Genomic DNA, 26,117 nt, shown 5'->3' with positions numbered 1-26,117 from the left:
GTCAGTCTCAATCGCCTTCTTTCACAGGAATTTCAACATCATTCACATTAAAAGGTCCAATGCAGACGTTTTTATATCAATATCAAATCATTTCTGGGTAACAATTAAGTACCTTACTGTGATTGTTTTCAATTAAAATGGTCAAAAAGAAACAAAATAGCTTCTGAAGCAAAGAGTTATTTCTCAAGCCAGAATATTGCTACAAGTGTCTGGGAGTGGTCTGAGTGGGAGGGGAAAGCTGAACATGTGTTGTTATTGGCAGAGAGGTCTGGAACTCTTTTTCTTATTGGTCTATTAACTCATTTATCGCATGGTGATGTCAGAATGGAAGGCGAAAACTCCATCCCACCAAAACATGCTTAAATTTCAGGTGGTCTTTTCAAACAGCTCTTACACAGCTTTTGGGCTCCCGAGAAGCACATCAGTCTAAGGCAGCGGTCCCCAACCTTTTTTGCACCACAGACCGGTCTCATATAGACAATATTTTGGGGAGGGGTCACGATACGAGCAGAATATTTATTAGGCCTATTAGTTTAGTATAGCCGCTTTTCATAACATTTTAGTTTAAGTAGGTCTAACGTGATGATATTATAAAAACATAAAGTGCATATTTTTCTCTAATCACCATTTATATAATAAAAACATGACAACTCACCATGTCGCTGAATCAGTGGGAGCCCTGAGCTTGTTTCCCGGCAATAAGATGGTCCCATCTAGGGGTGATGGGAGATAGTGACACCCGAAGCGTGTTCCTTAGGTCCAGTCTACTCCGTAATTTCGTTTTTGTTGCCGTCATTGTGGAAAATCCCGCTTCGCAGAGATAGAAGTGGAAGCAAAGTTTTCAGTGCTTTTGTGGCTCTCTCAGGATATTCAGTCTTGATTTTAATCCAGAAGGTCGGCAGAGATGAAGTTCTCTCAAACATACTTTTAAGGCCACCGTCATTTGCAACCTCAAGGATTGATCTTCTTCCTGCACGGACATGGACGATTCACCTGGGACATTCACAAATGGGTCGCGGATCCATTCCTTTGCACTTCGTGGGTTTTTGGCGGTTGGGAAGTAATGCTCAAACTCCGTTGACAGCGAAGCTAGGGGATCGCGCACCAGCTGGGAGAAAGATGGCCCAGTCTCAGTCTCTCCCAAAATCCATGCTAATGTTAGGAACATGTCAAATATGCTCCTGTCCACTCGCCGTCCCCACAGTTCCAGTTTAGCTTTGACTGCAGCCAACTTAAAGCCAACTTTATCTGCCAACTTAAAGATAGTTGTCCTTCTCCCCTGAAGTGACAGATTGAGTTCGTTGAGCAGGTTGAATATGTCGCACAGGTAAGCGAGTTTTGCGAGCCATTCCTCGTCATTTAAATGTGCTGCCAGTGGTGACTTTTTCTTTTTAAAGAAATCTCTGCAGCGGCTCTCGGAACTCAAACACTCTGGCAAGCGATCTCCCCCTGGATAGCCATCTGACTTCTGTGTATAAGAGAAGGCGTTTGTGCTCTGCGTCCATTTCCTCACAAAGCTGCCCAAACAGACGCGAGTTAAGGGCGTGTGCTTTGATGTGATTGATAACTTTAATATCATTCAATACAAGGTTCAATTCAGGCGACATTTTTCGGCTAGCCAGCATTTCTCTGTGAATGACACAGTGCGTAGACTCACATTCAGGCGCAACCTCTTTAACCGGGTAGTGAAACCAGACAGCCGTCCAGTCATGGCAGCAACCCCATCTGTGCATACGCCAACACAGAATGACCAATCCAAATTTCCTGACGTGTAATCATCCAAAGACTTGAATAGTTCTGAGGCTGTTGTGTTAGTCGGGCAGGGACAGCACACACAACATATCCTCATGCACATCATCCTGAAATATATATCGCACATAAACAAGCAGTATTGCCTTGTTGTCGACATCGGTAGATTTGTCAACCTGGATTGCATACCACCATGATTCATTAAGCCTCTCTAACAATTGTGCCTCAACGTCCTCCGCTCTTTCATCAATTCGCCAATTGACGGTGGTAGCCGAAAGAGGAACCTGTGCTATCTTTTTAGCTGCAGCCTCTCCTAAGAGTTTACGGCAAATGTCCTTAGCAGCAGGTAGAATCAACTCCTTGCCAATAGTGAAAGGCTTCTTGGCCTTAGCAATACGGCGAGCCACTAAGTATGACGCTCTCAGTGCAGCCACGTTTGTTGATGCGTTGGCTTTCAAGACTTGCTTCTGTCCTTCTGTTTCACGTTTTCTTCGCTCAAAGAATTCAACAGGTTTGTCTTTAAGTGCAGAGTGCTTGGATTCGAAGTGCCGAAGCAGTTTTGAGGGATTCATTGTCTCGTTAGATAGCCTATCTCCACATACTACGCACAGGGGGCTTGGAGCATGCGAGTCACCTGTCGCAATAAAGCCATATTTTATGTAGGACTCATCATATTTTCTATTGAATGAGGCGTTCTTTTTTTTGTAGTCTCGGGCTCTGCTGTCTCTGCATTATCGACATCGTCGTTGGGCCTTTTATCTCCCTTACTCCTTCTGAAAAAGCTCTCCAGGGACGTTTGTTTGTTTTTATTCATGTCAGCTAACATAGCTAGCTAGTACAAAGTTGGCAGGCAACACAACTCAGGGAGACCGTGATGAACTCGCATTACTCAAGTTCAAAATCTGTAAACTGTTATGGGTGTGACAGAGATGTTAGAGTGGTGAGAAAAGACTGCACCAAGTTCAATGTAATTACTGCACAAATAGCCTATAATTGTATCTAATTATTATTTTATTTTACCGATATTTTTTTTTAAAAATCCTTTCTGTGCGGCCCGGAAGCGAATGTGCTGCGGCCCAGTGTTTGGGGACCGCTGGTCTAAGGCACCGCATCTCAATGCAATAGGTCGTTACTGCAGTACCTGGTTCAAATCCAGGCTGCATCACATTCAGCCATGATTGGGAGTTCCATAGGGCGGTGTACAATTGGCCCAGTGTCGTCTGGGTTTTGCCGGGGTAGGCGTCACTGTAATTAAGAATTTGTTCTTTACTGACTTGCCTAGTTAAATAAAGGTTAAATAAAAAATATAAACAATTACACTAAAATGGCATTATTATAATTTTCACCATTTCACAGTATTATTCCAACCTCACAGTGTGTAAATACATATAACACACAGGTAAATCACGTTTTTGACTGCACTGGGCCTTTTTGACTGCACATATGACATACCTTTAGCCATTTTTGGTATAATCAAGTTGTAACTTCTGAAGAACCTAGGGGAACAAACACATTGATACTGCACTGTAACTCCCAAACAGCCCAAATAACATGTTCTCTGCTGCAAAGAAACTCTCATGTAGGTCAGCTGTTACGGACAGGTGACATTTTTGCTGTGGGAAAGTGCTTGTTTTGCATCTTTTAAATTCCCTATAATACTTATAATCACATCGATTGATAAACTGATTGATAACTAGCCTACTATAATAAAATAATGTTGAACCTACGGTTCAATCCACTCCAGGCAACACAGGCTTTAAATATAGTCATGTAATGGAATTTAACGTAATCCTTATCCATTTTGGCAGTTAACCTATGTGATTAAGTGGAACAAGAAACTTAACTCAAACCCCAGGTGTGCCAGAAACAAGTTCAAGTTAAGATATAACTCACACTCAAATTTACTTTTTTAAAGTATTTTGAGGAATCAAGAGAGGCAAGATAATTCGTGAGACAAGCATGTGGATAGCTCGTCACATCCCTGTCTTAAAATACATGCAACTACCGATTTAAAATAGGCTTACGAACAAATGTAGCAGGTCATCCTCATGTGCTCTTCTACCTCCTTAGGCATGGGTACAATCCGGACTCCACCCTGTCGAGCTATTCCATCCACTCCTGTCAATGTGCAAATCCTTTTCGATCTTTCAACGCAGGTTAGCGTTTTTCGTCATGAATCTTGTTCTGGAAGCTGCTCTGCAGAGTGGTCATTAGCTGTCAAAGCCACAAAGTCATAAAAACCTTAACCCTAACGTCAACCATACTGCTAAACCTAATGCCTAATCCTAACCTTAAAATAAAGGGGGAAAAGCTAATGTTTTCATGAATCTTTACAAACTACACAATTTTGACATTGCAGACGGCATATCTCGCTCAGTTCTGCCCCCGGGACAAGACTCGGGACAATAAACGTCAACCCGCTTTTTGAACACCCCCACACCTTTGGTGTGGTGGTACGAACGAAATCATGTAATAGCCTAGTAATTTATTTGTTATTTTTACAGAGTTGTAAACTCTCTCAGGCTATTAAGAATAGCCTAGTATAGAGTATTCCCTACTTTTTCTCCCCCCTCCTAGAATTTTTCCCAAGAAGGCTATCGTTTGCTTTTCGAGCATTTTCTAGCATGCATGTCCTTTTTCTGGCAAGCTGTATTCATGTCATTAATCCTGTATAGGTTTGAGCACAGTGTGAGCTGAGACTTATGTATTGCCGGCCCTTACAAAAAAAAGATTGCGTTTTGAAACTGCAGTAAAATTGCAGTAACTGCAGTCGACTGTGGTATTTTGGAGCAGTAATTGCAGAATATACTGCACTCTAACTGCAGTTACACTGCAAAATTACTGCAGCAAAAAAAAAATCGGTGTTATTTTGGGAACAGTATTTGCAGCATACTGCAGTTATACTGCACTCTGACTGCAATCTTGTTTCGTAAGGGAGCTGCCACTGGGGTAGCTACAGAGAATAAATGTTCTCACCAAATTGAAAAGGTGGATGTTACTTTTACATTATTTTTGTGGTTTTTGTTTTTAGTCTTTAGTCTTTGTAAAGCTATACATATTCTATACATCAAAAATATCCCACAATTTCTGCCATAATCAAGTAGGCTAGGCCTCTGGTGTTACATTTAGAGAGAACTGGGCTATATAGCCAGTAGCCTAATTCTGCTAAATGTGTAAAAATAAAAAATAAATAAATAGAGTTGCCTGGAAATACTCTTATAACGTCAATCCACCTTGCTACAGTGTGTAAAGTAGCTTTCTTTCTTTCAAGTGGATTGGCTACAACCCCATCGGATTACTCTGATTGGAGCGGTCTCTTGTCAACCAACGCATGAGCTCCAGCTCCATGCTCTACGATCACGTTTCCTCGAGACAAATAGCATCGCTTTAGGATGCTGAACAAGGTACTGCTGTCGCATCAGGACCAGAAGTCTGAATGGGATGGGGACGATAAAAGAGGTAAGCTCAGCTTGCTTGTTTCTGCCGTCTGTTATATTGTTTTAGAGGCTTTTTAATCAGCTGTTTACTAGCCTATCCCGGGGATTTCACTCTCCCGTTTATTATGACATGTTAATGAGTTTACCATAACCTAATGTTTAGGCTACACGATTGCGTTCACAATCCCAACCACTCCATAGGCTACTGTTCAAATTGTTTTTATTCGGTCTCGAGGTATTTCGTTCATTGACTCATTAAATTCACAGTGTAGCTTTAGGATCCGCGTGTTCCTGTGTCCTACGATGGATGCGAGCCCATCAATAGGATTTCTGCTCAGCTGTGCAGCACTGGGCACATCTCTTATTATATTATGGGGGTATTTTGCTAATGATAATGGACTAGCCTGCTTCAAAATGAACTGCCCATGGTAAAAAAAAAATTGCCTAACAGTTTTTGGATGATTTTTATTACCGCAAATGTCCCCTCATACTACACTTCGTTTGGCTAGTCTAGACTAGAAAGTTGGTATGAAGAAGCATTTAACTTTATTTCGCAATAGCCGAAATACTGAAATGAGCTTGAGTTGACAAAATCCACCATACTTACATGAACACTTTAAGATGTTGGGACACATTTGAACATGTTATGGTAATCATGACCTTGACACACAGGCTTTCATTTTGTATTCCACGTATTTTTTCCTAGATAGTAGCCTAACAAATGTCTGTTGCCTCAGATGTTAAGGTCAAGATGTAGGAGGGTACTTTAGACTGAACATTATTTTCTCTGGCTGTTGGTACACTCATGCCTCCTGTGAAAAAGCATTACAAACATCATTATCTCGTTAAAAAATGGAATATGCTAGTCTTTCTGGTCCTGTCTGCCACATTACATGTTTAATTGACACACTGTCTAGGTATTGTTATCTATCTATGTGCTGTGTACAGGGCGGGCCCTGGCCTTTTGGGGATCCTAAGCAAGTTAATAACTAATTTCATGCAATTCTACAAATTTTGCCATATGGTGGAGATTCTTTTGGGCCGTTTTGAAGCTAATTTCCTTCAATTCTGGGCACGTGCCCAGCTGGCTAGACTATTTTATCAATCAAAACGTTTTTTGCTGACATGGGCTAATTGAGTGACTGTCGTAATGAGAGAGAAACTGATGATGCACAACCGTGTTTTTCTTATTATTTTTGGTTGGGGGCCACCTAGCGGTTGCTTATTTCGCTTTATTCTGACTGCTCAAGAACTACTGGAGCTCTAGAACTCCTGCTTTACTCCTGCTTATACAGAGGCATTTTCATCTCATACCGTCATGTCTCTTATATCTCCCTCCCTATGTACAACATACACAAAGATAAGAAGACTGAAAGACAGGACTGCCTATGGCCCCCATTTTAGGTTGTTAAGTTATTGCAATGTTAGCCTATACACAGGTATTGGAACAACTTCATATAAATGTTACCATAATGTTAGAGACAGTTTGATATTTACTGTGGTGGGGAAGTGGTCCAAAATAGAGAAGGGTTGTATACCTTTTTTTTGGGGGGGTGGGTTATTTTATTTTATTGGGCTTGGGCACAGGGGAGGGTAGTGTCTTTTTCCCCCGGTTTACATTTGCTCTTTTGCAGATTGTGCTATATAATTTATTCCATCCTAGCCAAATGTCCTCATATGCTTGCACGCACTTCCCCTATATCAAGTTGTTTTGGTACTTCCCTTTTGCACTATGCTTTTCTGTGAGCTAACTTTTACGATACCACAGGTCAATATACACTGAGTTTACAAAACATTAAGGACACCTGCTCTTTCCATAACATAGACTGACCAGGTGAATTAAAGTGAAAACGATGATACCTTTTTAATGTCACGTGTTAAATCAACTTCAATCAGTGTAGATGAAGGGGAGAAGACAGGTTAAATAAGGATTTTTAAGCCTTGAGACAATTGAGACACGGATTGTGTATGTGTGCCATTCAGAGGGTGAATGGGCAAGACAAAAGATTTAAGTGCCTTTGATGAGGGTATGATAGTAGAAGCCAGGCGCAATGTTTTATGTCAAGAACTACAATGCTGCTGTGGTTTTCACGTTCAACAATTTCCTGTGTGTATCCAGAATGGTCCACCACCCAAAGGACATCCAGCCAACTTGACACAACTGTGGGAAGCGTTGGAGTCAACATAGTCCAGCATCCTTGTGGAACGGTTTCGACACCTTGTAGAGGCCATGCCCAGACAAATTGAGGCTGTTCTGAGGGCAAAAGGGGGGGTGCAACTCATTATTCTTAATGTTTTGAACACTCAGTGTCTATGCTGTGTATATGTATATCAGCCTAGATGTAATATAGTCAACGTAAATCCGGGACACTCAAATTAGTATGATATGTTACATTTGGTATGGTTACAGAAGACATACTGTATGTTTAACTGGCAATCATACAATACATACAAGCATTCAAACCTGCATACATTTTCAATATGAAGCCACAAGAACAAATAGGAATAGCTCATAGGCAGCGGAGAGGCCAGATGCATCATTGTGCGTGAAATAACAGTGAAGATATGAGACACACAGCTGAAAAAGCTCCCCTATTGATCTTGTTTAGGGACAATACAATTATCCTACACTAGCCTACAACACCACAATGCAATGAATAATTGCATTATTGTTTTCAAGTGAGTACAAAATTCTACTCTAGGCTGCAGTGAAAATGTCATTTGAATAACGGCGCAAAAGCCCTGTGAATTGAATGTTTAATTTCATTTGAATCAATTGTGGGTGTACTCTTGACAGTTTATAAGATCTAGAAAGGCACAGTACCAGGCCAGTCTGGCTGTATTTTACTTCTGATACTGAGATGCGCCGTCTGTTGAAGATGATCATTCTCCCAAGTTGTCCTATAATAATGTGACCACATATGCTACTGGCAGGCCCAGTGAAGCTTAACGCTCCCTCTGCCCCCTTTCCAATCCTCGCCCACCTAGAACCTAACATTTCAATAAATATATTATAATCTAAATATACTGAACAAAATATAAATGCAACATGCAACAATTTCAACGATTTTATTGATTTTGGTTCGTATAAAACAAAACCAGTCCATTGAAATAAATAAATTAGGCCCTAATCTATGGATTTCAAATGATTGGGCAGGTGCTCAGTCAATCAGAATTAGTTTTCCCCCACAAAAGGGCTTTATTAGACAGAAATACTCCTCAGTTTCATCAGCTGTCCAGGTGGCTGTCCAGGTGGCTGTCGCAGACGATCCCACAGGTGAAAAGCCGAATGTGGAGGCCCTAGGCTGGCATGGTTACATGTGGTCTGCGGTTGTGAGGCCGGTTGGACATACTGCCAAATTCTCTAAAGCGATGTTTGGCTTATTGTAGAGAAATTAACATTGAATTCTCTGGCAACAGCTCTGGTCAACGTTCCTGCAGTCAGCATGCCAATTGCATGCTCCCTCAAAACTTGTGACATCTGTGGCATTGTGTTGTGTGATATAACTGCACATTTAGATTGGCCTGTTATTGTCCCCAGCACAAAGTGCACCTGTGTATTGATCATGCTGTTTAATCAGCTTCTTAATATGCCACACCTTTCAGGTGGATGTATTATCTTGGCAAAGGAGAAATGCTCACGAACAGGGATGTTAACAAATTTGTGCACAAAATATGACAGAAATAAGCATTTTGTGTGTATGGAACATTTCTGGGATCTTTTATTTCAGCTCATGAAACATGGGACCAACACTTTACATGTTGCATTTCTATTTTTATCAGTATATTTGTCATTTAACTTTTAAAATGTATTACCTTTTAAATGTAGCATAACCAAACCAGTCACAAAGACTACTTCAAAAGTCTCGTCCGTCCAAAATCGAATTCCAGCATCCTCAAAATGGCTTTACATCCAACCTTTTTATGGGAGTAAAGTACATGTTGTATAAAAAATGTCACAACATCATGAGAAAGCATGCAGTTTATTAGGCTAGATTACATAAATTATGATGAACTTCACAGGGTGGTGAAAGTGCAAGGTGATGAGCTTGATGCTCCTTTTATAAATATTGAGGGTCTTATTCTGGTGACATGATGATTGATGCTTGGCTGCCATTTGACAAATCAAAATAATCTTGCACTTTTGTCCATAATAATCTCATCATGTTGGCTTTACCCGCATTGTATCTGTGAGTTGCTGGCTGAGAGCGCACGTGCCAATACCAGAGTGGGCACATTGGCTATACCTGCACAACATTTTTTAGTGACAAAATCATCAGTAGGTTTAGAGTTGAAAAGGAGATGAAAACCCATTTAACTTGTATTTTTTATTCGGTACATGGAAATTTAACTGCAAAAGTAAATTTTTATGTGCACTAGTCAATTTGTTGGAAATACAACTCTGATGGGAAAATGGCCATATTGTTTTTATGCAGATTTTTTAATAATCTGTCGCCAATTGGATGGAAGCCTAGCTATAGACACCCTAAAGACCCTAGCAAATGCATTAGTCCAGTGGCACGTTGATTATGCCTGCACATCATGGTTCACCAGCAGCGCCAAACACCTAAAGAATAAGATACAGACCAGCCAAAACAAGCTTGTAAGAATTGTACTTAAACTCCCCCCTCATACTCATCTGGAGGTCAAGCTTTTTAAGCCGCTACGCTGGCTATCTGTGGAAAAACTTGTTCTGGTCCGTAGAATGATCATGGACTCAGCCCCCAGGTACCTATTCAGCAATTTTTCATTTGTTAGAGATGTCCACCAGCATAATAACAGAGCAATCTGGTATGAACACATTTTTGTACACCGGCGCTGTTGAGTGGAACAAACTACCACAGCAAACCATGAACATTTGTTGAATATATTTTATATAATTATAAATATGGCACAAAATGGTGAAAATCTTATTTCCCCCTAGCTGATCATTGTCTGCAGCCGGCTCTGATCATAGTGTAGGCCTAATGAAACAGGCAGGGAGAGAGGGCTCGTCCATGGTGGTCGGCGAACCCTCACCCTTATGGCCCCTAGCCCTGCACGGCATCGACTGTGCTACAAAAGCGTGCCGAAGTGGCAGTCAATATCCACATTTTCAAACTGTCCCTTACATACTCTGTGGCTGTGTACGTCAAGGCAATTTTGCTAAATTATATTACGTTGCAGTTGAGTAATTTTTATAGTGTGTTTATTAAACAAATCGTGCCCAGATGAATCCCATATGGCCATGCATATGATTATGCGTTTAGTAGAGATGTGCAACGTTCAGCCTGCTGCACAGTCACAATGGAAGGTCTAGTCTAGAGCGCTCGGTTAAATTGTGTTTTGGAGCAACTCTCTCCATGGTTAAATTAGCAAGATATAGATGTCATTGTTGTAAAAGTAAGGTGAGTGTGCTTCATTTACTATCATGTTAAATCTAAATATTACATTATTTGGTATCAATTAATTTTAAGGTGTCCTTATTACAGTGTAAAACATGTGTAATTACACTAACAAGTATTGTAGTTAATTGTAATAACTCATAGTTACACTGTAATAACAACATGTAACTGGTGGTAATTGCAGCATGTAATTACACAGGTGTAACAACAAATGCTTGTTACAAATGAGAAAGTTTCCACTAAATTCCCCAATTTAGTGTTTATTTTCCTCTCAGCTGCATCCGATTCAGTATAACTGTCACAAGGTTGTAATCTCTTGTTGGCAGATGCGCTGGGCGTCCGAGATTAGAAAGGTTGGAGGCTCAATAGGCTCTAATTACCTACCCGTGACTGCGCAATCTTCAAAATCTCCACTCAAAAAGTGTACCATCTGGGTTAACTTGGTTGAGTTTACAAAAACAGATCAGATATAGATGGGTCAACCTCACTGACTGGGGTCTACCAAACGTGTGTCAGCTCAGATTATATATAAAACAGTACTTACAGTACCAGCGTTTCTTTATTTTTTATTATTTTCTACATTGTAGAATAATAGTGAAGACATCAAAACTATAAAATAATACATATGGAATCATGTAGTAAACAAAAAAGTGTTAAACAAATCAAAATATATTTTATATTTCAGATTCTTCAAAGTAGCCACCCTTTGCTTGATGACAGCTTTGCACACTCTTGGCATTCTCTCAATCAGCTTCACCTGGAATGCTTTTCCAACAGTCTTGAAGGAGTTGCCACATAAGCTGAGCACTTGTTGGCTGCTTTTCCTTCACTCTGCGGTCTAACTCATCCCAAACATTCTCAAATAGGTTGAGGTCTGGTGATTGTGGAGGCCAGGTCATCTGATTCATCACTTTCCATCTTGGTCAAATAGCCCCTTCACAGCCTGGAGGTGTGTTGGGTCATTGTCCTGTTGAAAAACAAATGATAGTCCCATTAAGCGCAAACCAGATGGGATGGCGTATCGCTGCAGAATGCCGTGGTAGCCATGCTGGTTCTGTGTGCCTTGAATTCTAAACAAATCACAGACAGTGTCACCAGCAAAGCACCCCCACACCATCGCACCTCCGCCTCCATGCTTCACGGTGGGAACCACACATGCAGAGATCATCCGTTCACCTACTCTGCGTCTCAAAAACACACGCCGGTTGGAACCAAAAATCTCACATTTGGACTGATCAGACTAAAGGACAGATTTCCATCGGTCCATTGCTTGTGTTTCTTGGCCAAAGCAAGTCTCTTCTTCTTATTGGTGTCCTTTAGTAGTGGTTTCTTTGCAGCAATTTGACCATGAAGGCCTGATTCACACAGTCTCCTCTGAACAGTTGATGTTGAGATGTGTCTGTTTCTTGAACTCTGTGAAGCATTTATTTGGGCTGCAATTTCTGAGGCTGGTCACTCTAATGAACGTATCCTCTGCAGCAGAGGTAACTCTGGTTCTTCCTTTCCTGTGGCAGTCCTCATGAGAGCCAGTTTCATCATAGCGCTTGATGGTTTTTGCGACTGCACTTGAAGAAACGTTCATAGTTCTTGAGATGTTCTGGATTGAATGACCTTCATGTCTTAAAGTAATGATGGACTGTTGTTTGTCTTTGCTTATTTGAGCTGTTCTTGTCATAATATGGACTTGGTATTTTACCAAATAGGGCTATCTTCTGTATACCACCCCTATCTTGTCACACCACAACTGATTGGCTCAAACGCATTAAGAAGGAAAGAAATTCCACAAATTAACTTTTAAGAAGGCACACTTGTTAATTGAAATGCATTCCAGGTGTACCTCATGAAGCTGGTTGAGAGAATGCCAAGAGTGTTGAAAGCTGTCATCAAGAGAAAAGGGTGGCTACTTTGAAGAATCTCAAAAAATATGTTTGGATTTGTTTAACACTTTTTTGGTTACTACAAGATTCCATATGTATTATTTCATAGTTTTGATGTCTTCACTATTATTCTACAATATAGAAAATAGTAAAAAATAAAGAGGCCGGGCAGTTGCCATACCAGGCAGTGATGCAACCAGTCAGGATGCTCTCGATTGTGCAGCTGTAGAACCTTTTGAGGATCTGAGGACCCATGCCAAATCTTGAGGTCTCCTGAGGTGGAATAGGTTTTGTCATGCCCTCTTCACGACTGTCTTGGTGTGCTTGGACCATGTTAGTTTGTTGGTGATGTGGACACCAAGGAACTTGAAGCTCCCAACCTGCTCCACTGCAGCCCCGTCGATGAGAATGGGGGCGTGCTCTGTCCTCTTTTTCCTGTAGTCCACAATCATCTCCTTTGATCAAGTTGAGGGAGACGTTGTTGTCCTGGCACCACACGGCCAGGTCTCTGACCTCCCTATAGGCTGTCTCGTCATTGTCGGTGATCAGGCCTACCACTGTTGTGTCATCTGCAAACTTAATGATGGTGTTGGAGTCGTGCCTGGCCGTGCAGTCATGAGTGAACAGGGAATATAGGAGGGGACTGAACACGCATCCCTGAGGGGCCCCTGTGTTGAGTGGGTCTAGGGTTTCTGGGATAATGGTGTTGATGTTAGCCATGACCAGTCTTTCAAAGCACTTCATGGCTACAGACGTGCTATGGGTAGGTAGTCATTTAGGCAGGTTACCTTAGTGTTCTTGGGCACAGGCACTATGTTGGTCTGCTTAAAACATGTTGGTATTACAGACTAGGACAGGGAGAGGTTGAAAATATCAGTGAAGACACTTGCCAGTTGGTCAGCGCATGCTCGCAGTACATGTCCTGGTAATCCGTCTGGCCCCGCTGCCTTATGAATGTTGACCTGTTTAAAGGTCTTACTCACATCGGCTGCGGAGAGTGTGATGATGCAGTCTTCCGGAACAGCTGGTGCTCTCGTGCATGTTTCAGTGTTTTTTGCCTCGAAGCGAGCATATAAGTAGTTTAGCTCGTCTGGAAGGCTCGTGTCACTGGGCAGCTATCGGCTGTGCTTCCCTTTGTAGTCTGTAATGGTTTGCAAGCCCTGCCACACCCGACGAGCGTCAGAGCCGGTGTAGTACGATTCGATCTTAGTCCTGTATTGATGCTTTGCCTGTTTGATGGTTCGTCGGAGGGCATAGCGGGATTTCTTATACGCTTCCGAGTTAAGAGTCCCACTATTTGAAAGCGGCAACTCTAGCCTTTAGCTCAGAGCATATGTTGCCTTTCATCCATGGCTTCTGGTTGGGGTATGACGTACGGTCATTGTGGGGACGATGTCATCGTTGCACTTATTGATGAAGCCATTGACTGAAGTGGTGTACACCTCAATACCATCGGAGGAATCCCAGAGCATATTCCAGTCTGTGCTAGCAAAACAGTCCTGTAGCTTAGCATCTGCTTCTTCTGACCACTTTTTTATTGATCTAGTCACTGGTGCTTCCAGCTTTAATTTTAGCTTGTAAGCAGGAATCAGGAGGATAGAATTATGGTCAGATTTGCCAAATGTAGGGAGAGGGAGAGCTTTGTATGCGTCTCTGTGTGTGGAGTAAAGGTGGTCCAGAGTTTTTTTCCCTCTGGTTGCACTTTTAACATGCTGATAGAAATTTGGTAAAATGGATTTAAGTTTCCGTGCATTAAAGTCCCCGGCTCCTAGGAGCGCTGCACTCTGGATGAGCATTTTCTTGTTTGCTTATGGCGGAATACAGCTCGTTCTGTGTTGTCTTAGTGCCAGCCTCAGTCTGTGTTGGTATGTAAACAGCTACGAAAAATACAGATGAAAACTCTCTAGGTAGAGATAGTGTGGTCTACAAGCTTATCATGACATACTCTACCTCAGGCGAGCAATAGCTCGAGACTTCCTTCTATATCGTGCACCAGCTGTTATTTACAAAAATACATAGTCCGCCGCCCCTTGTCTTACCAGATGCCGCTGTTCTATCCTGCCGGTATAGCGTATAACCAGCCAGCTGTATGTTGATAGTGTCGTCGTTCAGCCACAACTCCGTGAAGCATAAGATATTACAGTTTTGAATGTCCCATTGGTAGTTTAATCTTCCGCGTAGGTCATCTATTTTATTCTCCAAATATTGCACATTTGCTAGCAGAATGGAAGGAAGTGGAGGTTTATTCGATCGCCTACGAATTCTCAGAAGGCAGCCCGCCCTCTGGCACCTTTTTCTCTGCCTCCTCACCACGCAAATCACAGGGATCTGGGCCTGTTCCCGAGAAAGTAGTATATCATTCGCGTCGGCCTCGTCAGACTCGTTAAAGAAAAAAAAGGATTCTGTCAGTCCATGGTGAGTAATCGCCTGATCGTCCTGATGTTCAGAAGTTATTTTTGGTTATAAGAGACGGTAGCAGCAACGTTATGTACAAGATAAGTAAAGAAATAAGTTACAAACAACGCAAATAAACAAACAAAAAACACAATCCATTGGGGACGCGTAAAACGTCAGCCTTCTTCTCCAGTGCCATTGTTAATGTGGTAGAGACAAAGAATGTATAACAATCTAACATAGACACTTTACATTACCCCTAGCCCAATATTGGAATCAAGGAGCCTAAATGTTACTCCTTAGTCCAAGGAACTTACCTGTTCTGTTTAAAGGGCGAATTGGCCCTGGATGCCAAAACAGCCAAATACTCCATCTAAATGTGAATTGCTTCTCAATTGCGATACGATTCTAGAAACATAAATCCCTTAACTTTCACATGACATCAAAATAATTTCCCAAATGCAAAATATACACTTACTGTACACTGTTTTAACCGTTTTTACACAGTTGCAACCGACAGTATTTTTCAGTGTCAACACGTTTGAGGCGTCTGTCTTCCGTTCACACACAGGTGTTCGGAGACGCAGATAGCTAATTAGTCCACTCTGTCTTCTGTCTGTTTTCCGTAAACAAGCACTGTAACACGGAATTATTAGGGCCTTGTGGAACCCCTAACCCTAATCCTATAAAGGTGTGTATCAATTTAACCTTTGGTTTTTGAAAATGATTTCTCGCCGATATGAAGGATAATGTCCTTATGCGACCAAAACTGTACCGCAAGAGATGCTTGTTAATGTTCAGACCAGGGTTCACGGCTGTAAACAAAACTCCTCCCTACAGAAGAGGCCTTTGTCCAATGGAACTGAGAGTCATGATCAAGGGCTACATTACCCCTAGTTATCATCATTATAATTTCTATAGCCTAGGCCTAGCTAGCTACCTAGCTAGTTTCTGTCTTATCTAGCTAGCTATAATAGTACTTGCTAGTGTTTAGTTTCATTAAAAAGGAACTTATGTTATTCAAAGTGGGTTGACGCAAGTAGCTAGCTAACGTTAACATGCTGGGTGTGTCTCATGTATTACCCTTGAGTAATGGATACCCTAAGAACAAGGTTCAGGGAAGATAAGACCATTGAGCCAAGCTTATGTTAGCTAGCTAGTTAGTGAATAGCGACCATAGCATATTTGCCAGCTTTAGCCAACTGGCTAGCTAGTCAAGGTTAGAAAACTAGCATGCTAGCTAGCATGTTAGCTAATCCAAAATAAACTGAACAGATTGCATGGAAAGTCTATTTTGTAGATGGTAACTAGCTAGCTAGCTAGGCTAGATAGGCTCAACAAAAGTTAGCTAGCTAGCCAACACTAGGCTAGTTAGCTACCAAACACTAGCGAACTACAGCACAATTCATGAATCAAAAGAAGGTTAACAAATTGCATGGAAAACTCTCTCCTTCTTTGACGTTTTTGACCTACAAAACGTTGTTTCTTTCGCAGCAATCTTTCATGTCTGGATTTTGCACACTGACATTCTCGACCCCATTCGTTGCATACTGTTACCTGTACATGACATCAATGTCAACCAGTGGCAGCTGGTGGGAGGAGCTATAGGAGGACAGCCTCATTGTATTGGCTGGAATGGAATAAATGTAATGGAGTCAAACATGTGGTTTCCATTTGTTTGATGTGTTTGATACCTTTCCATTAATTCAATTTTTACCTCAAATTGGTGGTGTTAGTATAAAAATGTATATTCATCACGATCTTACAAATTTGATTGCTTGAAACAGATCAATATCTTTGGTTTAGTACCAGTGTTTTTGTTATTTACGCCTGTCTATAGTGGGGGATGTCTCAGGCCTAACATGAATTTGCAGATTTGAGGATTAAGCGATCACCCAAATGAAAGCCAATGTAAAGGTTTTCTTCCTGGGGTGAAGGAGAGGACCAAAATGCAGCGTAGCCAGTGCTCAACATGTTTAATTATAAGAACAAGTGAACACTACAAACAACTTACAAAATAACAAACGTGCAAAACCGATACAGACCTATCTGGTGCAGAACACAAACACAGAGACAGGTAACAACCACCCACAACGAACACAGTGAAACAACCTACCTAAATATGACTCTTAATTAGAGGAACGCAAAACACCTGCCTCTAATTAAGAGCCATACCAGGCAACCCTAAACCAACATAGAAACACACAACATAGAATGCCCACCCAAAACTCACGCCCTGACCATCACACACATACAAAACAACAGAAAACAGGTCAGGAACGTGACAGAACCCCCCCCTCAAGGTGAGAACGCCGGGCGCACCAGCACAAAGTCCAGAGGAGGGTCTGGGTGGGCATCTGACCACGGTGGTGGCTCAGGCTCCGGACGCTGTCCCCACACCACCATAGTCACTCCCCGCTTCTGTATCCCCCTCCCAATGACCACCCTCCAACTAAAACCACCTAAATGAAGGGGCAGCACCGGGATAAGGGGCAGCACCGGGATAAGGGGCGGCAGGTCCGGGCTGAGGGACTCTGGCAGGTCCGGGCTGAGGGACTCTGGCAGGTCCGGGCTGAGGGACTCTGGCAGGTCCGGGCTGAGGGACTCTGGCAGGTCCGGGCTGAGGGACTCTGGCAGGTCCGGGCTGAGGGACTCTGGCAGGTCCGGGCTGAGGGACTCTGGCAGGTCCGGGCTGAGGGACTCTGGCAGGTCCGGGCTGAGGGACTCTGGCAGGTCCGGGCTGAGGGACTCTGGCAGGTCCGGTCTGGCGGAAGGCTCTGGCTGATCCGGTCTGGCGGAAGGCTCTGGCTGATCCGGTCTGGCGGAAGGCTCTGGCTGATCCGGTCTGGCGGAAGGCTCTGGCTGATCCGGTCTGGCGGAAGGCTCTGGCTGATCCGGTCTGGCGGAAGGCTCTGGCTGATCCGGTCTGGCGGAAGGCTCTGGCTGATCCGGTCTGGCGGAAGGCTCTGGCTGATCCGGTCTGGCGGAAGGCTCTGGCTGATCCGGTCTGGCGGAAGGCTCTGGCTGATCCGGTCTGGCGGAAGGCTCTAGCGGCTCGTGTCTGGCGGACGGCTCTAGCGGCTCCTGTCTGGCGGACGGCTCTGTAGGCTCATGGCAGACGGGCGGCTTTGCAGGCTCATGGCAGACGGGCGGCTTTGCAGGCTCATGGCAGACGGACAGTTCAGACGGCGTAGGGCAGACGGGCAGTTCAGGCGCCGCTGGGCAGACGGGCAGTTCAGGCGCCGCTGGGCAGACGGGCAGTTCAGGCGCCGCTGGGCAGACGGGCAGTTCAGGCGCCGCTGGGCAGACGGGCAGTTCAGGCGCCGCTGGGCAGACGGCAGACTCTGGCCGGCTGAGACGCACTGTAGGCCTGGTGCGTGGTACCGGAACTGGAGGTACCGGGCTAAGGACACGCACCTTCAGGCTAGTGCGGGGAACAACAACAGGGCACACTGGACTCTCGTGGCGCACTCTAGGCCTGGTGCGTGGTACCGGAACTGGAGGTACCGGGCTGAGGGCACGCACCTCAGGGCGAGTGCGGGGAGAAGGAACAGTGCATACAGGGCTCTGGAGACGCACAGGAGGCTTGGTGCGTGGTGCCGGAACTGGAGGCACTGGGCTGGGGTGGGAAGGTGGCGCCGGATATACCGGACCGTGAAGGAGGACACGTGCTCTTGAGCACCGAGCCTCCCCAACCTTACCAGGTTGAATGGTCCCCGTAGCCCTGCCAGTGCGGCGAGGTGGAATAGCCCGCACTGGGCTATGCAGGCGAACCGGGGACACCACCTGTAAGGCTGGTGCCATGTACGCCGGCCCGAGGAGACGTACTGGAGACCAGATACGTTGGGCCGGCTTCATGGCACTCGGCTCGATGCCCAACCTAGCCCTCCCAGTGCGGCAAGGTGGAATAGCCCGCACTGGGCTAAGCACGCGTACTGGGGACACCGTGCGCTTTACCGCATAACACGGTGTCTGACCAGTACGATGCTCTCTCACTCCACGGCAAGCCCGGGGAGTTGGCTCAGGTATCCAACCCGGCTTCGCCACACTCCCCTTTAGCCCCCCCCCCCCCCCCAAGAAATTTTTGGGTGAGCCTCTCGGGCTTCCAGCCTCTCTTACGTGCTGCCTCCTCAATCCACCGCTCCTGGGCTGTGGCTGCCTCCTTCACCTCCCGAGAGCGGCGATTCTCTCCAACCCTTCCCCAGGGTCCTTTTCCGTCCATGATCTCCCAAGACCATTCCTCCTGTGTCCAGTAGTCCTGTGTACTGGGCCGCTGCTGCTCCCCGTTGCTACGCTGCTTGGTCCTGGTTTGGTGGGTGGTTCTGTAAAGGTTTTCTTCCTGGGGTGAAGGAGAGGACCAAAATGCAGCGTAGCCAGTGCTCAACATGTTTAATTATAAGAACAAGTGAACACTACAAACAACTTACAAAATAACAAACGTGCAAAACCGATACAGACCTATCTGGTGCAGAACACAAACACAGAGACAGGTAACAACCACCCACAACGAACACAGTGAAACAACCTACCTAAATATGACTCTTAATTAGAGGAACGCAAAACACCTGCCTCTAATTAAGAGCCATACCAGGCAACCCTAAACCAACATAGAAACACACAACATAGAATGCCCACCCAAAACTCACGCCCTGACCATCACACACATACAAAACAACAGAAAACAGGTCAGGAACGTGACAGCCAACCCCTGTCGCTATTTAGAAACTGATGTGAAGTGGTGATTTGTTGTAATTATCCAGTCAAAAAAGTGTTGCCTTCTTTTAATTTTGGCTGTCTGTCGTAAACATTTTCTCACAGACATGTGAGTTGTTAAATGGCTACTACAGGTTCACATCTATCGACTGGTATACTGTATGTAGTATACCCACGTCTGTTAGAAGAGCGCCAACGGTACTTGTCGCACCAGTTATTGTCCCAATTTCATTGATTTCAATACAAATATGTGATGTGAGTGATTCATTAGCGCCCTATTGATTACAGAAGAACACGGCAATCAATTCCAGTCTAGAGTGACCCCCTGGTAAGTATTGGTGGCTGAGCAGTTTATAAGGTACTAATTTAGCAAAATACAAATGATCTGAACAGAGGTGTGATGTGTGCAAGTATTTTTTATGTCTTGTCTTCAAAATATCACTACTTATTTCAGCATATTAATTGGACATTTAAACCAGTGTTTTGACACTCTGCTATAAATAAAACCTGTTGATGTCTGCAACAGAGGGGGAATGCGTATTTCAAAAGATACATTTTCTCCCTTTGGCTTTTCATCCCTGTCAGTCATGTGCTGTATGTTGTGCCTTAACCTTGATGTGGAGTGTGTGGTGTCCAATTCCCTCCAGGAAATGGATTGGTTTGATATCTAACAAATTATACTGTGCACCTCATCCATCTTCCTTAGAGCTCCACTGTAATAATCGTTGTCATTGCCATTTGCGCTCAATTGAACAGATTACATCATCCCTTTAGCCATGACATCAATACAAGTCAAAACTCTTGCTCATTCTTGCCACACATGCAGTGACAAACCCTGCACATCTGTGGGACGTATAGACACAGGTGTGTGACCAAATCCTGGTGTGCACACACACACTATCGTATTCCCATTTCTACCTTATGGAGTTTACACCTGTTTTAATTACAGCTTTGAATCCAGTTCCTTGACATTGATGTATTGATTGCGGCTTCAGTAATAGTGGTAGTTCATTGATTCCTCTGGTTGTGTTGACATACTGTGGCATTTGCTGCACCAGCAGGCCAAACGGGGTACCACACAACCTTTAATATGAATGAATGTGACTTGTGAAATTAATTCCAAGGAATGATTTCCAATGTTGGGTCTGGTTGGGTTCACTACTCCTGCAGAATTTCTAGTGGAAAATAAAATGCCAAGAAAATAATTTTAGTTTGTCAATATGAACATCTGCAGCCCTATGAATTCAAAAACCCATTTAGAACCTTGGTTTATCAGATTCAATATAGAGGAAGTAAGTTTGAGCAGGGTAATACTGTTGGATATTTGTTTAATCCTCCCTTGCCTTTTCAGGATGTTATTTTTTCCCAAACCAAGGCTAGTATTTGATGAAAGATAGGACGGGGTATTTCTGCAGAGCTTTTGCTGAACTTTAGGAGTTGCCTTCCCCTGTTCCCTTTGGGTGGTGCAGTATATATTTAAAGTCCGTTCCTGTAGAGGCACTGGAGCTATAATTGGGGTTTCTCTGAGGGGATTTGCTTGCTCTCTACCACACTGGCATGGTCATTGTGGAGTGTGGTGTTCCACAGCTCTTGGTCAAGTGGATCACAGACTCATTGTTATTGAAATTCCAGTCTCCTTTTAGGCATCTCAGCATGTTTCAAACTGGTTTGTTATGCTTGGATGTGATACACATCATTTGTGTCTTTACTGAGTACTGTTTCATAAACACATCTTCAGTTCTTTCATGTTTTTGGTATCCAGACATAATTACACATTTTGGCAAATGTTTCTTTATATTGTCATTTTGATTGTATCATTCACTAAATCTGATGGCACTCATTTTCATGTTGTCATTTTGATTGTATCATTCACTAAATCTGATGGCACTCATTTTCATGTTGTCATTTTGATTGTATCATTCACTAAATTTGATGGCACTCATTTTCATGTTGTCATTTTGATTGTATCATTCACTAAATTTGATGGCACTCATTTTCATGTTGTCATTTTGATTGTATCATTCACTACATTTGATGGCACTCATTTTCATGTTGTCATTTTGATTGTATCATTCACTAAATTTGATGGCACTCATTTTCATGTTGTCATTTTGATTGTATCATTCACTACATTTGATGGCACTCATTTTCATGTTGTCATTTTGATTGTATCATTCACTAAATTTGATGGCACTCATTTTCATGTTGTCATTTTGATTGTATCATTCACTACATTTGATGGCACTCATTTTCATGTTGTCATTTTGATTGTATCATTCACTAAATTTGATGGCACTCATTTTCATGTTGTCATTTTGATTGTATCATTCACTAAATTTGATGGCACTCATTTTCATGTTGTCATTTTGATTGTATCATTCACTACATTTGATGGCACTCATTTTCATGTTGTCATTTTGATTGTATCATTCACTAAATTTGATGGCACTCATTTTCATGTTGTCATTTTGATTGTATCATTCACTAAATTTGATGGCACTCATTTTCCTGATATTGTCGGTTTGATTGTATCATTAACTAAGTTTGATGGCCCTCGTTGTGAACAAACTCTCTGAGCTTATGTTCACTATACTGATTATTAGCTCTGGTCTCAAATCTTGATTCCATAGTTGGTCCCAAAACTCGATTAGGAGGTATACATCTTCTGATAGAATAATCTGCTTAGTTTTTATCTTGTATGCAAGATAGTATTTTGCATTCTCAGTGTTTCATCTATTTTGCTCAATCTAGAATTGTATGGTGATTTCATTTTAAATATAATCCCAGTTAAGCCATGTGTGGTACTCTGAATCACTGCACTGTTAAATTATTTTCATTTCAAAAATGTTATTTTAATATTTTTTACTTTGCACGCATGTTTTTAAAAATGAAAATGGTGAAGTCCAATTATTCAGAGAAGATGCCTAATCTAGAATATGGTTAGAATGCATTTTAAAAGTCATGCTGTAAGCATCCATCACAGTGCTTGGATCATGTTCAAATAATATAAACATTTACTAAGCCATCTAAGGACATGGGACTTTAAGATTAGTCTAGGAATTCTGATTTTCATTGTGCAGAGTATGCCGGTTTACAATGTTGAAATGTTCCATGCCTTGCTACTTACAGGCAATTTACAAACAGAAAAAAGCTAAAGAAATGTGCTTGAATTTGTAGGTTTAGTGTCCTGCCTTTACTTATTTACGTATCTCTTTAGCTGCCCCAATATCTCGTCACAAGGAGAGTGCAATCAATGCTCAGAGAGATGCATAGGGCTTAATAGATAGAAAACAAACCTTGTGCCAGCTTCCGTTCCATTTCTGACACCTCCCTGCTACAATATTGGGCAACGCAATTTATTGGGAGGTGTGGTGGCAAGAGTGGTCTTAAAATCAAAGCAATAACTCTCTGTGCACAGCAGAAACGGGCTCAGAATACATCCCAGCCTCTAAACAACATCTCAGCCCCTCTCTCAGCTGTTTGTGTGGCTGCAACTAGCTAGCTACTGCATCCTGGTTTTGTGCTCATCATCCCTGCACAGGTCTCATTACTTCTCTGAAGGAAACACACACCCCCGCAGCAGGTGTTCCTCTCAGTGCATACTGATGAGCTGCTAACTGACTGAAACGCTGCGCTTGTATACTGCTATTCAAAAGGCAATAGACAAAGATGCGGTGTTGATTGTGGCTCAGTTGGTGCGTGCAATGCCAGGGCTGTGGGTTCGATTCCCAAACATGTAAATTGCTCTGGATAAGAGCGTCTGCTAAAATGTAAATGACCTTTATCTTGTTTCCAGTAAGTGTTGTATAGGAGATGCATCCGTGGAAACGTGTGGCTGGTTGGTTACATCAGCAATCAAAGTCGGTTAACATAGCTTGGAGCAGACGCTATTTGTCATCCAAGTTTAGATGTATCGTTAATATGTAATAGGAAGCCACAACATGCAAAACATAATCATTGAAATGTGTGTCCTCTCTGATAAACATGTTATATTATGTAGAGAGGCTTAAGTCATTGATCGTTATTTACCTTGCTTTGTTTTCCTTTGATTTGAGTGATTCGCTGCACATTAGAATAACTTGCAACCCGTTTATTTAGTAATCACATTTTCCACAGAATTATGTATGTTCATTTCGCTCTGTCTCCATTCAGTAATAAATATGCAAATGTTCATTAGGAATGGAGGAAATGCTGAATTTGAAGGAAAACGATATGGGAATGGAGCACTTGCAGAATATTGGTCTGCCTCTCTCCCTGTCCCAGCTGCCTGATAGGAGAAGAGTGGGTCTGAGGGCTTTTGATGAATGACTTGATTTCCCTTGTGACCAGGGCATGTTTTTAGTGATTTCACAAAGCTTTCGCTTTTATGTAGTCATCTGAACCCATGACCTTGAGATGACGGGAAGTCTGAAAGCAGCCATGAAAAGACAAAAGGATTTCAGGTGTCATTGTAATACATTAATAAACAAAGCAATGCAACAAAAAAGCATTATTTTCCGTAAGAAAAGCACAGCAAGTGAACAATTGTTATAGCCCTGTTTTAGGGGGTTGATGAGAGAAACGCAGATGTTGTTGTTGAGGCTCCATTCTTTCTGTTGGCGTTTTAGACATACTGCTAGAGCCCTGTGTGTGGAATAATGGTCTGTGAAAGACGGGATTAGCTTTTTTTGCAGCGCACTGCACACATACAAGTATTCATGTGAATCTCTGTCCGACACTCACTCTCTGGCTGTTTAGGATTAAACTGAGGAATCCAACTGGAGAAGTTTGTGACTTTTCAACTCTTCTGCTTTTAAGAACCAGACTCCAAAGTTACCACATATGAATCATTACATTTTTCCCTTTAAAAAAAAACCCTGCCTTTTAATATTAAAGTCCTTTTACTCTATCAAGGATCTTAGTCATATACCAAAATATGCCGATATAACTTGCTAAAACATTGCTAAAAAGTAATGGTTTCTCGATTCAGTTGGTATTCCTGTGTAGAATATTAAAGGTGAGCTTCTAATCGGTCTGTTTGTATACACGTCTGAACGGAGCAGCTACATCATTAAGGATGAAGCCCAGAATAGAATTGGCGTGTCACTAGAGGATCCCAGTGGGAAAGATAGGGCTGAAATGGAAATTATCAAAGGGAAAACTGACAAAAATCTGTAAAAATCGGGATCTAAAAGAAATTGGGTCACACTTTATTTGGATAGTCCAGATAGTTCATCTGTAGATGCTCTACAGGTGGTCATACTATCAACAAGCTATCTGTTGCTAAGGTTCCGGTTAGGGTTAGGGTCAGAATAAGGGTAGGGGTTAGGGTAAGGGTTAAGTTTAGTGTTACGATATGGGTTAAGGTTAGGGTAGGAGCTAGGGTTAGGGTTAGTAGACAGTTAGTTGAAATGTTGCTGATAGTCTGTAGATGAGTCTGCAGAGCGTCTACAGGTGGACTATCCAAATAAAGTGTTACCAAAAATGGCATTTTGCAGCCGGTGTTTGATTGTCTAGGTGTTGATGGCAATTTGGTGAACTTCAGGGATGTGTGTCAGGAAAAGAAGAGGTGTGAAAATGTTATGTTTTATACCTCACGGTTCTCACAATAACATACGTGTTGAATTAAGACGCTTGACACTAGCTTTTTAAATTACTTTTGAGAATTGTAGATCATTTATTCAGTCATTCGATATAAAATAATTGATGCCGTTTTAAGGTCTGATATTGGAAAACAATCAGTGAACTACTATTTTTCTTTGAGTAACAGCTGAATAGGCCTTATCTTATGTGCATCCTTTGTTTCTATTATAGGAGCTTGGACGAGAGCAACCTCAGCTATCAACTATCTTCACAATTTTTTACCACACTTGAATAGAATGATAACAGTATTTCATCAATTAATTTAAAGGTCAATTGTTTAATTATGCAATCATGTCGCTTTAATCTATGACTGATTGGCCAGGCGATGATGATAATGATTATTTTAATATTAATATATTACTGGCCTTGCTTTTAAGAATCTGCTGTGTATGGATGTTATTGATATAGCAATGCATTGTGCCTTTAGACTTACTAAGAATTGTCTAGAGAGTCTAGGGAGGTTGTAATCCTCTAGACTCAAATTTCTCTCGCTGACAATCTGTCTCAGTCAGACAGGCAACTTCCCAGCCCTCAGTGTCTGAAAGCTGAATTTAAATCTCCTCCCAGTGCTCCCATATTCAAATGCCTCAAAAGTCAATTCACCCAAACCTTACTAAGTCCAGGCATCTCAAGAGAAGAAATATGCTCACTGAAAAATCCATTTATAATATTATACTGTCAATTTGTTTAGTTCCCCTGTAAAGAAATACAAAATAAATGTGCATTATCTACAACATTAACTTGGTTTTTAAATAATCGTCTAGTGTTATGCCAGTACACCGATGGTAATGGTTTACCATCTTCACTTCACAGGAGGTCAATGTGGGATTGAAAGAACACAAGTATCTCTATTGATAGCGTTCTTCCGCTTATCCTGGTTTATGTTTTGCTTAATCATTAGTACAAAATGATGTTTGAGGCAGCCGTATGGAAACAACGCC

At 42.5% G+C, this 26,117-nt stretch overlaps 1 protein-coding gene across 2 annotated transcripts in view; it reads left to right on the top strand.

Moving 5' to 3' along the window:
- Positions 1–5,083: 5,083 nt before the first annotated feature.
- LOC139546890 (beta-1,3-galactosyltransferase 1-like) overlaps positions 5,084–26,117 on the top strand; it is a 116,320-nt gene continuing 95,286 nt past the window's right edge. For both annotated transcript variants that reach the window (XM_071355810.1, XM_071355809.1), the window contains exon 1: positions 5,084–5,208. The gene's annotated coding sequence lies outside the window, so the exon portion shown is untranslated. The remainder of the gene's footprint in view (positions 5,209–26,117) is intronic.

This window comes from Salvelinus alpinus, chromosome 20, assembly GCF_045679555.1.
Source record: "Salvelinus alpinus chromosome 20, SLU_Salpinus.1, whole genome shotgun sequence".
NCBI classification, from domain to species: Eukaryota; Metazoa; Chordata; class Actinopteri; order Salmoniformes; family Salmonidae; genus Salvelinus; species Salvelinus alpinus.
Note: the sequence above shows the minus strand (reverse complement) of the source record. Positions and strands in the feature narration are given on the sequence as shown.